At 45.3% G+C, this 16,529-nt stretch overlaps 1 long non-coding RNA gene across 1 annotated transcript; it reads left to right on the top strand.

Annotated features, from left to right (window-relative positions):
- Window positions 1–3,186: 3,186 nt before the first annotated feature.
- Window positions 3,187–15,987, top strand: LOC110285641 (uncharacterized). The gene is made up of 3 exons (XR_002377073.3): window positions 3,187–4,485; window positions 4,596–4,735; window positions 9,380–15,987. It is a non-coding gene; the product is annotated as an uncharacterized LOC110285641 (long non-coding RNA).
- The last annotated feature ends 542 nt before the right edge of the window (window positions 15,988–16,529 follow it).

Genomic DNA, 16,529 nt, shown 5'->3' on the forward strand with positions numbered 1-16,529 from the left:
CTTCAAACAAGGGGAGCAAAGCAAGACTCTGGTTTGTTTAAAGGCAGATGGAGTTGGTGTGGTGGCTTAGGCCCGACCTAGGTAGAGACAGGTAGACCTCTGAGTTTGAGGCCAACCTGGTCTACATAGGAAATTCCTAACTAGCCAGGACTATTCAGTGAGACCCTTTCTCTAAAAGGGTGGGGACAAGATGAGATATAGACCTGAAATTCAGGCTGCCCTCCTGACCCTCTCCCCTCCACCTCTCTGGTACTCAGATTATAGGCCTGTGCTACCATGTGGCCAAGAAGTATGTTCCAAAAAAAAGTTTGGGTTCACTTATTTGGGGTCCTCAGTGGTTAGCATACACTTAAAGTTCTCACAGATGTGTCTTTGAGAAGTCTGTATGCGTTTGAGATGAGAAATACAAGTCTTAAGAGTTTGTCCCTGGGCTGGAGAGATGGCTCAGTGGTTAAGAGCACTGACTGCTCTTCCAGAGGTCCTGAGAGTTCAATTCCCAGCAACCACTTGGTGGCTTCATAACCATCTGTAATGGGATCCGGTGCCCTCTTCTGGTGTGTCTGAAGACAGCGACAGTGTACTTATATAAACTTAAAATTAAAAAAAATTGTCCCCAACTAGGTCTGGCAGTGCACGCCTATGATCCCAACACTGGAGAATCAGAAGCATGAGCTCCAAGGGTATGGATATGTAGCACTCTGCTTCATGGAGGCTGGGGGGAGGCGCTGGCATCTATTCCAACTGTGAGATCATCATCTCGGCATCTCTGCTGTAGAACACTTATCAATTGGGAAGTTATTTTTTTTTTACTTTAATATTTTAAAATGACGTGTGTGTTCATGGGAGTGTCAGAGTCTTCTGGGGTCACTCCTCAGGTGCCTTGCACCTTGTGTTAAAACAGCATCCTTCATTGCCCTGGGGCCCGCTGGCCAGCTAAGCAGTACCATTCCTGGCTTTAAAAAAAAAAAAAGGAGAAGCTAGAGAAAGTACCCAAGGAGCTAAAGGGATCTGCAACCCTATTGTTGGAACAACATGATGTACTAACCAGAACCCTGGAGCTCTTGTCTCTAGCTGCATATGTATCGAAAGATGGCCTAGTCGGCCATCAATGGAAAGAGAGGCCCATTGGACTTGCAAACTTTATATGCCCCAATATAGGGGAATGCCAGGGCCAAAAGAATGGGAATGGGTGGGTAGGGAAGTGGGGGGCGCTATGGGGGACTTTTGGGATAGTATTGGAAATGTAATTGAGGAAAATATGTAATAAAAATATTAAAAAAAAAAAAATTAGCCGGGCGTGGTGGCGCACGCCTTTAATCCCAGCACTCGGGAGGCAGAGGCAGGCGGATTTCTGAGTTCGAGGCCAGCCTGGTCTACAAAGTGAGTTCCAGGACAGCCAGGGCTATACAGAGAAACCCTGTCTCGGAAAAAAAAAAAAAAAAAACCAAAATAAAAATTAAAAAGTGTGTGAGTGTATTGAGGTGGAGGGGGGCGGGTGAGAGGTGCCCATGCCACACCACCAGTGTGGAGGGCAGGATAATAAGTGGGTGGTTCTCTTTCTACCAAGTGGGCCTCAGGGAATGAGCACAGGTCCTTGGACTTGGCAGCAAGTGAGTTACTAGCTGTACCATCTTCCATCTTGCCAGCCTTTTTTTAAAGACAGGTCTCACGGTTTATTCTAGGCTGGCCTTGAACTCACACAGGTTTGCTTTGTCCCTGCCTCCGAGGCGCTGGGGTTAAAGGAGTCTGCCACCACGCCCGCCTTTTTCGTTGAGGTTTTTTGTTGTTTGTTTTGGTTTTTTTTTAGATTATTTTCTTTATTTACATTTCAAATGTTATCCCCTTTCGTGGTTTCCCCTCCGAAAATCCCCTATCCCCTTCCTCCATCCCCTGCTCACCAACCCACCCACTCCTGCTTCCTGTCCCTGGCATTCCCCTATACAGGGGCATAGAACCTTCACAGGACCAAGGGCCTCTCCTCCCATTGATGACTGACTAGGCCATCCTTTGCTACATATGCAGCTAGAGCCATGAGTCCCACCATGTGTTTTCTTTGGTTGGTGGTTTAGTCCCAGGGAGCTCTGGAGGTACTGGTTGGTTCATATTGTTGTTCCTCCTATGTGGCTGCAAACCCCTTCAGCTCCTTGGGTCCTTTCTCTAGCTCCTCCATTGGGGACCTTGTGCTCAGTCCAGTGGATAGCTGTGAGCATCCACTTCTGTATATGTCAGGCTCTGGCAGAGCCTCTCAGGAGACAGCTATATCAGGCTCCTGTCAGCAAGCTCGTGTTGGCATCCACAATAGTGTCTGGGTTTGGTGGTTGTATATGGGATGGATCCCCAGGTGGGGCAGTCTCTGGATGGTCATTCTTCAGTCTCTGCTCTGAACTTTGTCTCTGTAACTCCTTCCACGGGTTTTTTGTTCCCCCTTCTAAGAAGAATCGAAGTGTCCACACTTTGATCTGTATGATAAGAACTTCGTTGAGTTTTATTTAGATTATATTCTGATGCTATCTATTCTAGCCATTCTGATTGAACTAGCCTGCGGAAGGGTGCTGCTGACAGTGCAAAGCCAGCCCTGACCACGAGGCGGAGACAAAGCACTTCTCAGTGAGAGTGTTCCACACAAAACCTGATGTCACTGCCAACTCCCATTTATGTAATATAAAAATCAGCAAAAAATGTGGCAAGAGCCAGGCGTGCACACCTGTAATCCCAGAATTTAGGAGGTTGAGACAGGAGGATGGCAAGTTTTAGGCTTAGCTGGGGCTACACAGCTAGACCCTGTCCAAAAAGAAAGGTAGATGAGATTATTGTTGGTCCTGTTGCTTGCCCTCCAAAGAATTCTTGTCATCATTGGAGAAAATTCCAGGAACTGATTTTAAAACTAATTTGTGACTACAAATGTATCTTATTCATCTAATTACATGGCTTGTATCTGCAGATATTTTTCACCATTTTTCTTCCTAAGTGTCTGCCAAGGCTGCAGGTACCTATACTGGCCACTGTTTTCTTACATGTGCTATTCAGTGTTGCAGATCTGCCCCACCCCAACTCTGGTTTTGTTGTATCACACACATTTGAATACATTATTTTTCATCCAGTTTAAAATATTCAGGTTTCTCATGAGACACCTTTGACCTATGTGACATTTAGAGATATATTCATTTTGGTTTGTTTTGGGTGGTGATGTGCCTTTTGTTTTTTGCAATTCTAAGATGGTAAGCCTAGTCTAGTATGATCTTCGACTTGGTGGACTCAAAAAAAAAAATCCTCCTACCTCTGCTGGCAAGTATTTGGGTCTAACAGCATGTATCACCAGTTTAGAAATATAGCGTGCATTTGTCAACTATTTAGAGGTTTCCCAGCTATGTTTCTGCTATTCTTAGTTTAATTTCACTCAACTCCAAGATCATGCATTTGTTTGCTTCCAGATAGTGTCTTGCTAGAGGCCAAGCTTCTAGCTCCCAGTCCTGAGTGCTGGGATGAGAGGTGAGTGCCATCATGCCAGGTGCCGACGCCTATTTTGTAGGACTTTTGTTTTTAAGCTTGTTTAAGGGTGGTTTTCAGTCTGGAATGTAACCTCAGTGAATATTTTATCTGAATTTGAGAGTGATGTTCACCCATACTTGTCGGATGAGTGTTCTTCAAATGTCAACAGATCCAGATGACTAACGGTACCGGCTAGGACCGGCTAGGTTCCACTTGGCCTTGTGCATTTTCTCTCTGATAGGTCAATTACTGTCTGGTGCGTTGCTGGAGTATTGAGCGCTAATGGATTGAGCCTTTTTGTGTTTTCGTTAAATGGTTTTCTGTTCCCTTGGATATTTTGACTCCCTGCTGTTCAGCTTGATCATATTAATGAATGTAGGTCTTTTTGGATAATAGACTGCATTTGTTTTGTGTGGTGCTCCTTTTTGCCCCTGGTCGTTTTCCTTGCACCAGCTGGCCCTGTGTCTGGAAGCTCGGAGCTTGCTCTCTTGGAGTCCTATCCCTGAAGTCGCCCATCCTCTGGGAGGCAGACGGACATCTTCAGCCTCTGAGGCTGATTTACAAACAAGAGTTGGTGGATCCACAGAACAGCAGCCCGGAACTAGGGGCAAGGGTCACATGTCCAGTCAGAAACAACGCCCTCCTTCACCCAAATTGCTCAAAACTGTTGTTGGCTCTTCTTCAAAACTCTTGATGTTTGGCAATACCGTGTGCACTTTGACCATAGCGCCCAGTGCCTTGTTGAGCAGTTTTCAGTAGACTTTCGCTTTGCACAAACATCTCTGAGTGATCCAATACCTCCTGCAGCTCTGGCAAACTCTGGGTCAGCCCGGAGTCCCTCGAAGCTGGAACTGAGGTCAGAGAAGCCCAGGACAGCCACGAAGCTGTGGGTCCTCGCGCCTAACAACCACAGTTTAGGATTCTGATACGTTACCAAACCGCCATCCAGAAAGGAATTGCAATTTGGACTTCTACAAGAAATCAGAAACAGTAAAGGTAGCCTGAAAGCCACACCCAAATTACCTGCAACCATCCAGGATGCTGAGCAGACAAGGGTTTGTGGGAAGGGGGCGTGGCTAAGCACTCATGGATTCTCTTCTTTTCAGAACAGCCTCGCTGCCTGCAGGGGTGCCTGAGGCCCTGAAGTCCAGAGCTTTGCTGAGTTCATCACTTGGGAGAGTAAACCTCCAATGGTCTGCCGGTGCAGTGAGCATTGCAACCTGAATCATTGTAAATCATATTTGCAGTGAGTCCTTGTTCATTCCTTCAGTGTGTGTGTGTGCGGGGGGGGGGGGGGGTCGTCCTTGGATATTATTTTCCAGGAGCTATCATCTATCTTGCTCTTGAGATGGTGCTCACAGAGAAGGATAGGCTGGATGGCCACCAAAGCCTAGGGACTGTCCTGCCTTTGCCTTGCCAGCACTGGGGTTACAAGTGTGTGCTACCAGGCCTGATTTGTATGTGTGCTGGGGATCAAACATGAATTGTCAATTGAACTCCCTCCCCATTCTGCTGTTCAGAGCTTTTAAGTACTCAGCAGGGGAATGAATTGCAGGTACACCTTGCTGACTTAACCTCTCTCTTTCAATTTCATAAATATATTTATTATTTAAATTGTGTATATGAGTGTGTATTGAGTATGTGTGTATAAAAAAAAGTATGTGTGTATGAGTGGATATATGAATAAATGCTTGTGTATGAGTGTGTATATATGTATGTATGTGTGTATGAATGTATATTGTGTTATGAGTATGTGTGAGTATGCATATGTAACTATACATATACACATATGAGTTAGTGTGTATGAATGTGTTATGTGTATTGTGTGTATATTTATGTGCGTATATGTATATGTATGAGTATATGTATGAATGAATGTGTATGTATATGTGTGTACATGTGTATGTGTGTGTGTGTGAGAGAGAGTGTGTGTTTTCTTAAGCCTAAGTCATGTCTCCAACCTTTCTCTGCAGTAGCCTGCTATGTAGTCCAGACTGGTTTTGAATTCAAGGTGATCCTCCTGCCTCAGCTTCCCCAGTGATAGGATTACAGGATGAGGCACAAGGCCTGCCTACTCATTTGGGTTTTCTCGTGTTTGCTGAAAAGCTAACATATATCAGGTTCCATGCTGCTATTTCTCCTTGCAGGGCCTGTTTATTCTGAGGTTGACCTTTAAACTTAATCTCTGCTGTTATGCTAGTGAGGTTTGCGTTGGCAAGTGGAGGTAAATGTCCACATTCATGCTTTGATGACTAATGGGAAACATCTCCAACCTCTTACGCACATTAATTCACTGTTTAATCTGGTGTCTGGTGCCCTTAGGCCAACACTCAGCTCTGTTGAATTGAAGTAAGAGGGCATCAGCCCTGGACTCACATACTCAGCTGGTCTTTAATTTTATGCTGTTTGCTGTTGCTATGTTTATCACAAATTCAACATCTCTTTCACATTTTATAAATAGGTGAGGTCGTAAAACCTGATCTTTCACACAATCACACTAAATCTGTGTCAAATAGAGTAGGATCTCTCTCTCTCTTTCTCTCTTTCATGTTTTTGTTAAATATATTTGTGTATTACACACATTAGGAGGAAAAAAAACCAAACCTTTTAAAGGTTTAAAAGAGGGGCTGGAGACATGGCTCAGTGGTTAAGAGCACTGACTGCTCTTTCAAAGGTCCTGAGTTCAATTCCCAGCAACCACATGGTGGCTCACAACCATCTGTAATGAGATCTGATGCTCTCTTCTGGTGTGTCTGAAGACGACTACAGTGTACTCATAGACATCAAATAAAATAAATAAATCTTTTTTTAAAAAAAGTTAAAAAGAAAGCACAAAAATGTATAATTTATTGGAGCACTCACTGATGGAAGATTTATGACAATAAATCTTGCATATGGCCTTTGTTCTGCATATCATTCTCATACGGTTTATATTTCCAGCCCAAGTAAGTACAGTTAACAAAAGTTAAAGCCAGCCAGGAAGTGGTGGCCCACACCTTTAATCCCAGCACTCAGGAGGCAGAGGCAGACAGATCTCTTTGGGCCAGTTTGGTCTACAAAGAGTGTTCTAGGACATCCAGGGCTGTACAGAGAAACCCTGTCTCAAAACAAACAAACAAACAAACAAACAAACAAACAAATTAAGGCCAGTATTCCACCCCTGTTTGTGTGTGTTTCCAGATGGGCATGTGCACATATGTAACCATATGGGCATGTGCATATATGTAACCATATGGGCATGTGCATATATGTAACCAAATGGGCATGTACATATATGTAAGCATATGGACATGTACATATATGTAACCACATGAGCATGTGCATATATGTTACCACATGGGCATGTACATATATGTAATCACATGGACATGTGCACATATGTAACCATATGGGCATGTGCATATATGTAACCATATGGGCATGTGCATATATGTAACCAAATGGGCATGTACATATATGTAAGCATATGGACATGTACATATATGTAACCACATGAGCATGTGCATATATGTTACCACATGGGCATGGGCATATATGTAAATGTCAGATGTTCATATTTGGTATTTTGTGTAACTGTTCTCCACCTTAGCTTTGAAGATTGGGCTATCTCACTGAAACTTGCCTTCTGGCTAGGCAGCCTCCTGTGGCCTCACCTACCTTTTAAAGGGGTGTTAGGGATCCAACCTCGGGTCCTCAGACTACTGAAACAAGCCTAATACCCAGCCTTTGCTCTTATTTGTTCCTTTCTGAGACAGGGTCTTTCTATGTAGTCCAGGCTGGTCTATGGCTCCTGAGTAGGTAGCTAAAGAGACTGAGCTTAACACCATGATTCGCTTGCATCTTTAAGTACTAGCTTTAGTCTCCTTTATTTTTCCCAGTTAAAGTTTTGGGTTCTTTTCTTCTCTTCTTCTTCTTCTTCTTCTTCTTCTTCTTCTTCTTCTTCTTCTTCTTCTTCTTCTGCTTCTGCTTCTGCTTCTGCTTCTGCTTCTGCTTCTACTTCTTCTTCTTTCCCTCCCCCTCCCCCTCCCCCCTCCTTTTTTTTTCTGAGGCAGGGTTAGACCAGGCTGGTCTTGAACTCAGAGATTCACCTGCTTCTGCTTCCTGAATGCTGGGATTAAAGAAAGGGGTGCGCTACCATGCCTGGTTCTTAATTTGTTTTTTAAGTCAGAGTTTTGAGATGCTTTGTTCAGGAAGGCCTTGGACTCGAGTGTTCATCTGGAGTAGCTGGGATTAGCTGTGTGCCCTGCTAGGTGTAGTTAGATTCAAATAATGGTCAGAACCTCAGTACCTCAATGCCCAAATAACTGTTTCTCTCAGGTTCGCTTGAGTGCTAGAGACAGAAACTGTTTCAAGCTAAGAGAAACCCAATGGGGTTTGTTTGTTTGAATACTGAACATGTTATGGGTTCAGTCAGTGCTAATGCTCCAGTCATGGCTCGATGGCCCGATCAAGGTCATCCGACTATGTTAGATCTGAATGTTCTCCTCTTCACCCTCCCCATACCTTATCACAAACTTTGACTCATACAAATGAGAGCCAGGTGCACACTCCCAAGGTAGAGGGAGGGAGGCTCAGGAGTTCAAGGCTAGCCTCAGCCACATAGTGAGTCTCAGACCAGACTGGGTTACACAGGCTGTGTCTCAAAAATAATTTTTTTTACCATGTCCCAATTATCTTTATTTATTTGTAACCTATCCTTAATTATACTCATGATCTTTTCCTCCCTTCAATTTGCATATGGGGTAACCGACCTATTCGCTAACCCAAGCTCATCAAAAATAAATTATTTGGCCAAGTCATACCTTTATCTCAGTACTCGGAGGCAGAGGTGGGTCTCCAAGAATTTGAAGCCAGCCTGGTTTATACAGTGAGTTCCAGGACAGCCTGGGCTACATAACAAGATACTACCTCAAAAAACAAAAAAAAAAAAACAAAAAAACAAAAACAAAAAACAAAACAAAACAGCAGCAACAAAATATTATTAGCTGACAATAATATTTAATCAACCATTCAATTAAGTGCCACTTAGGTAGCTCTCTCGGTAGGTAATTCTTTTTCTTATAATGTCTCTCTGATAGCATAAATAAGAACTACAGAAGGAAATGTATCTGATAATTTTATAATCATAGAACATTTCACTGGTCCCAATTTCAAAGTGGGGAAATCCATGTGTTTGATGGACTCCCAAAACATATTATGCATTTGATCCCTAAAAGAATCTGTATGCAGGATGGATGCTGGACCATCCTTAGCAGCTTCGGGAACTCAGCCTTTTCCTCCCTGATCCCTCCCCCAAAATCTTTGACTTGGGGAGCCTTTGGGCTGAAATCTAAGGCCTCAGCCAGAGCAGAGAAAAATGTTGACCGACCCCCCACCCCCACCCCCAGCAGCCTTGAGATCGGCAGCCTGGGAATCACTTTGCCCATTGGTCTCCCAAGCCTTGGATGCCTGACAGTGTCAGAAAGAGAAGCCAAGGAGTACAGAGATGGAGGTGAAGGTCGGGGGACAAAGCATTTTGTGGACTTGCTGGTGCCTGGCTTATGCTAACCAGCAAAGAGAAGTGATGGATAGCCAGTGCTTTCGACGATGGCTCTCCCAGAATGCAGAAAGCAGAGAGACCCTGGCCCAAGAGAGACGGAGGCCATCTCCATTCCCAAAAGAGCTCACAGGAAAGGTGGCCTTGGCCCTCAGCTGCGCAGAGCAGAAGGGTAGAGAGCGCTGCTCAGAGCGCGGTAGAAGGGCCCTCCAGCAGGTCTTCATGTTCCCCTGCCCACCTCAGTCCCTGCCAGGCAAGTGGCATAGTGACTGGCTCCTGCCCGGGGGAAAGACCCAAACTGAATTCTTTGTGGCTTACTCATGTCTTGCTCTCTCCTGCTGGGTTACTTTACAGAATCTACTCTTTTCCAACAAAGGCCGATGGATCAATCAATTGAAAGCTGAGCCCAGCAGGTGAGGGAAAACTCCCGTCTTTGGCATGGCACGTGTCCACTCCTCAAGCCCATGGAGATTCGGACTGAAGGGTTCCAGAGATCGCGTGGTGAGGCCGTGTGGAGTTTGCCATGCAGGGGAGCTCCCAACACCAAGCATCTGCCAGCAAAGAGCCCAATCTGGACCTTGGAAAACTGTGTCCTCTCTTCCCAGGTGTTCCACTGAGCCACTGACTTCTCCGGGAGTCATTCAGATTCTAATCATAGCCCTTGAAGCAGCCATTTCTTCCTGTGCTTCGGAAACTGAACTTGCTAAAGCAGCTAGGATTGGTCCCCTGGTGGTCTTGGCCAGTTCTTGGACAACAAGGCTAGGTCCTTAGGCAGAGTCTTGAGCCAGTACAGGTCCATGCTTCCCAGTAGGGATGGATTTCTTTTCGGACATACATCGTAGAAACTGGTATGTCTGGAGCTCCATCACTTGCGCTATACTGCCTGGGCAGAAGGAAAGACCACAGGGAAGGCGGTGGCTGTGCCGGGCAGGGAGAACTCACAGCTATTGTGCTCCATGGAACAGCCCAGACCCTGCCATCCGGCACGGATGTTTTGTTTAGTCAAGGCTGGCTGACCCCGAAGCGGGGAATTATTATTGTAACATGTGTTTGGTGTGGAAGGGCGATGTTGGAAGACAATGGGAGGGGAGAGGCATCTTATTGCTGTCTGGGTGGGTTGGAGCTGGTAGGAGCTTCTGCCACTCTCCTCTGCTCTATCTCCTTGTCCTGGGATCCATGCTGTTCCTCTAGGAGAAGCAATGAAAGGTCAACCTCAGGCTGCTGAAAACATGCCCCTTGAGGTTATCCGATGGCCTAAGCTGTATCCTATGGGATGGGAAAGGTGTGCTGTTGTTGGTGGGATCATCTGAAGGCTGCCCCTTCAAGAACCAGGGTAGCTAGCTGTGCAGCTAGCTCAGAGTTAAAACGAGCCCGGGAGAAGACATAGGAAGCCATTGTCTTGTTGGATTTTCTGGCCCATTAAGAAGTCTGGACTGTAACCTTGAAGACAGGATGTGACCCCCACATAAGTTCCTCACCTTGATGACCCACATGAATCCATGGGTCCATCACAGTGCTCTCCAGAGCTCATCTCTCACTGGGACTGAGAATGAAAGAATTGGTCTTTGAATGTGTTCTCACCATAGCCTCATAGGAAGAATGTCACATCTCCTGTTCGCCACCTCTCTGGCAGTTCCCCTGAATCTCTGTAGGTCAGAGGGCAGGAATCCACTTGTCAATGCATGTTAAGTACCAGGCTTTGTGCATCTACATGCGGAGAATGCCAGGCTGTCCCACAAAGTACCCTGCTGGTTGTAAAAGATGGAATTTGCTGTTGAAGTCACAGTTTGCAATCTTGATGTTCACGCCAGCCTCTGAGGGTTTATCTGCCTTGAAGGCTGTCAGGACAGTGCACTTCTGGTCGCACATTAGACACTACTGTTGGAATTTGCTTCAGGCCTCTGTTTTCTCTCCCACTGCCACGAGGCACCGGGTACCCAAATACCTCTTTTCCACTAGCAGGTTTCATAAGAAGGCTGATTTCCCAGTGTCGATCATTTGGGTCACTCTTGTTGGGATTGTTGGAGTCTTCGTGCATCCTTAGCTCACAGGATGTTCTCTGGATGGTAGAGGCGTGCTTTGCATTGAGGATGCAATGGGTGGACATTGAGAATGCTGGGTTATCTTGGCTGAGGATCTTCAGCAGCTGCCCATGTGGGGTCTCTCTTTCTCTCAAGCAGATATGGCTGAGGGGCCCTGCAGCTTGTCCAGACCTGCCGGTGGGCCTCAGAGTTAAGGCACAGGGTGGGGTGGGGAGGTGGGGAGGGTGAGCCTAAGTTTGAGAAAGGTGTGCACTCGTTTCAAGTCACCTCAGGTGAGAGCCGAAGGTTCACCTGGTGAAGTTATCTTTATAGTAGAAATAAACGCACTGCTGGACCAAAAAATAAAAAAAATTTTTTAAATAATTTTCAAAGGAAAAAGTGATTAAAAGAAAAGAAGTGAGAAGTATGAAAGATTAAAACTAGGGAGAGCTAAGAGGAGCAACAAACCAGTCCCAGCCAGGACTCACAGGGGATTGTAAAATGTTTGCGACTGTAAAATGACAGTTTCATACAAAGTCACTTGCATGGCAAGGCTGGGGTATCAGTAATAGAATTCTCAACTGGCCCCTTTGCTTAGAGGAAACTATACAAGGTCCCAAAGGGCTTTTTTTTTGTTTTGTTTTGTTTTTGTTTTTCCAAGACAGGGTTTCTCCGTGTAGCCCTGGCTGTCCTGGAACTCACTCTGTAGACCAGGCTGGCCTCGAACTCAGAAATCCGCCTGCCTCTGCCTCCCGAGTGCTGGGATTAAAGGCGTGCGTCACCATGCCCGGCTCTGGGGCTTTTGTTTTTATGTGGGTTCTGATTACCAATACTTACCTTATTAGAAATGACAACCCATAAGATTCTTCAATGGCCTTCTCATCTCTAGTTTGCACGGGGCTCGCAGTGTTTGGCTTTTTTCAGAGCTTTATTAGAGCCACTTCGCTTAAGACTCTAACCGTGGGTTTCAGAGTGATGCCGCGATTTAACCAGCCGGCACTGGGACAAAACGCCACAGTAAGTAGTCACTTTAGTGTCAGCCTAAGCACGGAGAGGGTGGGCTCAGTCTGCTCAGTGTCTCTGGAGTAGATTCTCTCTCCTGGAGAACTCTAGAACCTCCTGGGTCAGTCTCAGCATCTTCAGTTAAAGCTAAGTGCAAAGGATGGAAATCTTGTTGCCTCAGCCGCCCAGGAGGCTACAAGACCTTGTGTCATAAAAAAAAAAAAAAAGTCAGTAGAAATGGCATCTGTAAATTGAGAAAAAAAACAACAAAAAAATTTTTTTTGACTCAACAACGTGTTTTGTTCCTGTCTCTCACTCAAGGTGGGACAGTGCATCCAAGTGCTGACTCATCATCAGGGCCCTTGGCTACTCTCACAATCATTTTTATTTGACGTTTAATATTGATGCTGGTTAGTAGTACCAAGTGTCAGCACATAGTCTGGTGACTATTCACAAGTTGGGCTCACCTAATTTAACTGGCAGGTGCGTCAAGTGTGAGACCCACCATGTGGTGTCCCAAGGTCCTTCCTCGTCTCCTTCTCTGCAGTGGGTTCTCTTGCCTTATGGCACTTGGTTGGTTTAGCTTATTTTTAACATTAGGCACGTAGAGTCACAAATCGAGTATTTTGTATCTTGTATTTGCTCAATTTTGTCTTTCTTCTTGGGGGTGGGGGTGGCTTGAGGCCTGTATGTCATTTATTATTCTAAATGTTAATTGTGTGCCCCCTAAGTCTGACTATTGGCCGTTTAAGTCATTCTCAGTTTCTGAATGCTAATCATAGCTCTAAACATTCTTATACATAAAAAGGCATCCTTGTTGAATATATACATTTAGAAGAGAAAATGACGGCGTGTGAGGAGTGAATATTCTAGTTTCAGTACAAATGGTGGCGATTTGTGCTGATTGGCACGGCCATCTGTGTCCTGGGTCTGCTCCAAACCCTCGTGTCGCCCCAGTTTAAGGCCTTTGCCTTTCTGTAGGGCTGAAGCAGTGCTTAACCTTGCAGCTTGCGTTGCTTTGGTGCCCAGTGGCCTTGAAGAGCAGCTTTCCAGGGGCCTGTTGGCCACTGTCTCTCCTGAGAAGCACCAGTTCATATCAGGCACTTATATCTCAGTCAAGGCTTTCATTTTCCATGTGCATTTTTACTTGGTCCTCTTCACGTGTTGTATCAGGAGCAGGAGACACAGCACAGCGTGGCCACCCGCAGACTGAGCGCTTGTCTTTAGATGATGTGTAGCCATGCCCCACTGGGGTAGAAGGAAGGTCCCTTAGAGCCCAGACAGCTCTTGGAATTTGCAGCTCTCCTGCCTCAGCCTCCCAAGCAGCTGAGACCCACCATTCCTGTGAGGTGAAGTCAGATTGTTGACTGACTCCCCGAAAAGAATTTCAGCATAGGTCAATATGAATCAAAGCTGGAGCTTATTAAGAAAAAGATGTTAATATAGATGTCAGTATAGACATTAAGAAAGAGGGGAAGAGAAACTCGGAAGAAAAGGACAGTAGCCACACCCCAAATGGGTGGAGACTTCTAAAGAAAGAGTCATTGGAACTGTCTTAACAGTGCTCTCTCTCTCTCTCTCTCTCTCTCTCTCTCTCTCTCTCTCTCTCTCTCTCACACACACACACACACACACACACACACACGAATGACCTTGGTAGCCTCCAAAGTTGCACTGTTAAAAGAATCAGTAGGAATGTTTTGGTATATTATCTAAGGAGCTGTCTTTGAAACTGGGTTCTCAAGGTAGTTTATAATGCAGTCAACACAGAATATAACCTCAACTCAAATGGAACAAGAGATAGCTTATTCTGAGCCAGATATGAGTGGCTATGTTTCAGAAACAGGGATCCGTGTTGCTTAAAACAACACACTCTGAAATGAAAATGGTTGTGCTAAGGTTTACAGTCCTGAAAGTCAAGTCACAACGACGACGATGAAGCAAGGCATTTTTTTCAGATCTACTGGTGGGAATGCCCAGGAGGTGGGTATAGAAAGGCAGGGCGACCTCTGCTCTAGGCTATAGGCTTTGGGTGCTATCATGGACATTTTCAGCCTTGAGATCAGTGTCTGCTAAGGTCACACAGCCCAGAGGTTTTGCCTGACAGTCATAAGGTTATGGCATAGATGCCAACGCATGGCTGTTGAGGGAACCGGAGAAAGTCCAAGACAGTTTGGCTCTGGATCTTCCAGATTTAACTTTGCATAGCCACAAAACTCTAACCAGCCAGCCAGCTTTGTGAAATCTCTAGCATAGGGGTGGGCTTTGTTTTGTTTTCTTCTGGGGACTTTACATCACAGAACACCCCACAGATTTGCAAGCTGGGCAAGGCAGCACACTTGCCTGTAATATCAGGCGGAGGCCGAAGGGTCAGGCGTTCAAGGTTATCCTGGCTGCATATCATGTTTGAGGCTATCCTACTCTGTGTGAAACTCTGTCTCAACAAACCTAAAAAACCAGAAAATGTCAAAGGAAGCCTTACTATACATGGGTGACAAGGAGGTCGGGTGTTAAGTGACTGGGAACATGGTTCCTCATATTGTTTGTGAAATTGGAAGACAATAGGGATGAGGGGCTCCTTTCCCTCCGTAAGGCGTCCATTAATTTCCCTGTTGACATTTCTAGCCTGCTTCTGTTGACTGGGAATTCTTCACTGGATGTGGGCCTGCATGCATTCCCTGTGTTCTCTGAATTCTGCTGTTAATCCTCTATCTGCTAGCTCACCCCTAGATCATCCCTTTCCCACGGTGAACTAACTTCTTGTCACTTGAATATGGCAGGCCCTTTCGCATCTTGAATTCTGTACTGGCTCCTATTACTGCCGGGGACAGCCCTTCTCAGATAACCACACAGTTCTTCCCCTAACTCTTGGCTCCCAGATCTACCTATGTATCCTCATAAGACTCCTAGCATACCTTATGTACTGCCTCTGTCCATCAAGTCCTTTTGTGATTAAAAAAAATTTTTTTTGGAGACAGGCTCTTACTCTGTAACTAAGGCTGGCCTCAGACTTACGTAATCCTCCTACAAGCTGCGGAGTGCAGGATGAGTCACCGTGCCCAACTCTACCGCTTTATTTTAAGACAGGGACTCATGTAGCACAGGCTGGCCCTGAAATCCTCATCCTTCTGTCGCTACAGCCCCAACATCGTGTAGGTACGTGTCGCTGTGTCTCACTTCCGTTTCTTAAAAAAAAACAAAACAAAACAAAACTCTGTACTAAGAAATATTCATCATTGCATGATTGTTGTTAAAAATTAGAACGTGTGTCTGTTTTACTCTTTCTCCATACTCAGTTCAGCTGCTATTTTTTATCTCACTGTCTTTGTAAGGCAGAAGAAGATAAAAGGTATGGAGTAAAGAATTTGCGCCTTGGACTTTCTTTCCTTCTTTTTTTGATTGTAGCGGATCTCTTCCTCCTTTTCCTCTTCCTCCCTTAACATGAGGCCAAGGACAGCTTTAAAACTTACTACAAAGACCAAACCGTCCTTAAATTCCCAATCTTTCTGCCTCTACCTTTCTCAGATGCTGAGATTATGGGCATGTTCTACCTCATCCAGCCTTAGTGACTTTATTCTTTATTCCCTCAGCCCTGGTGTTTATGCTGATGGTGATTCATGGTAGGCTCCTAGACCGGGTGACATCAGCCAACCCTCATGAGGTGCGGTTGGCTGAGTCTAACTATATGGACTCAGACTATCATTCAGATACTAAGTCTTAAAAAGAAACGAACTCTCCAAAGGTTGGTGCCCAAGTAACACTCTCCACTTGACAATACTTACTGTCGTTCTCTCTGTTGGGAGAGCATGTTGTTCTGAGCACAAGAAAAGCACACCACATCTGGACCCTCACACAGTCTTATGATTCTTGCTTTGGTTAATTTTGATCTGTATACTTGCCCTGAAATAAAAGGCTACTGTGCATAACGGCTTCCAAAAAGCTCCGTGATTACTTACAGTAAATTATGGACCCCTAAGGCATTTCTGGAAATCCCTTTAAATTGGTAATTGGGTCAGAAGTGAGGGCAGTTCAGAACTGGAGATATATAGCTCAGGGGTAGAGTGCTAACGTAGAGGCCCCAAGTTCAGTCCTCAGGGCTCAGAAACAAAGCAAAACTGGCTTTTACATAATGAGAGCAGTCATGTGGCTAAGCTCCCTAGCTTTATATAATTATTTATAACCATTTTCTCCTTAACCATCTTATAAATGATGGACCGACTTAGGTGTCTAGAAGACTATATTCTCTAAACCAGGAAGTATAGAAATAAGCAAGACTTGTGCCTCTGACACTGGGGATGTGACTCTGTGGCCCAGCACTTGCCTAGCAAATACATGGCTGGGTTTAATCCTCTGTCCTGGAAAAGTGAAAAGCCCCAGGCTCCCCAAATCTCTGACTTCCACCATGTTCCTTATAGGAGAGACAAAGGGAAACACGGACAAGTCTTTGATCCCTGAACAGCCAGGATCGATCACCAGAGGTA

Source organism: Mus caroli, unplaced genomic scaffold (assembly GCF_978045245.1).
Source record: "Mus caroli unplaced genomic scaffold, Mus_caroli_1 scaffold_20, whole genome shotgun sequence".
Lineage (NCBI taxonomy): Eukaryota > Metazoa > Chordata > Mammalia > Rodentia > Muridae > Mus > Mus caroli.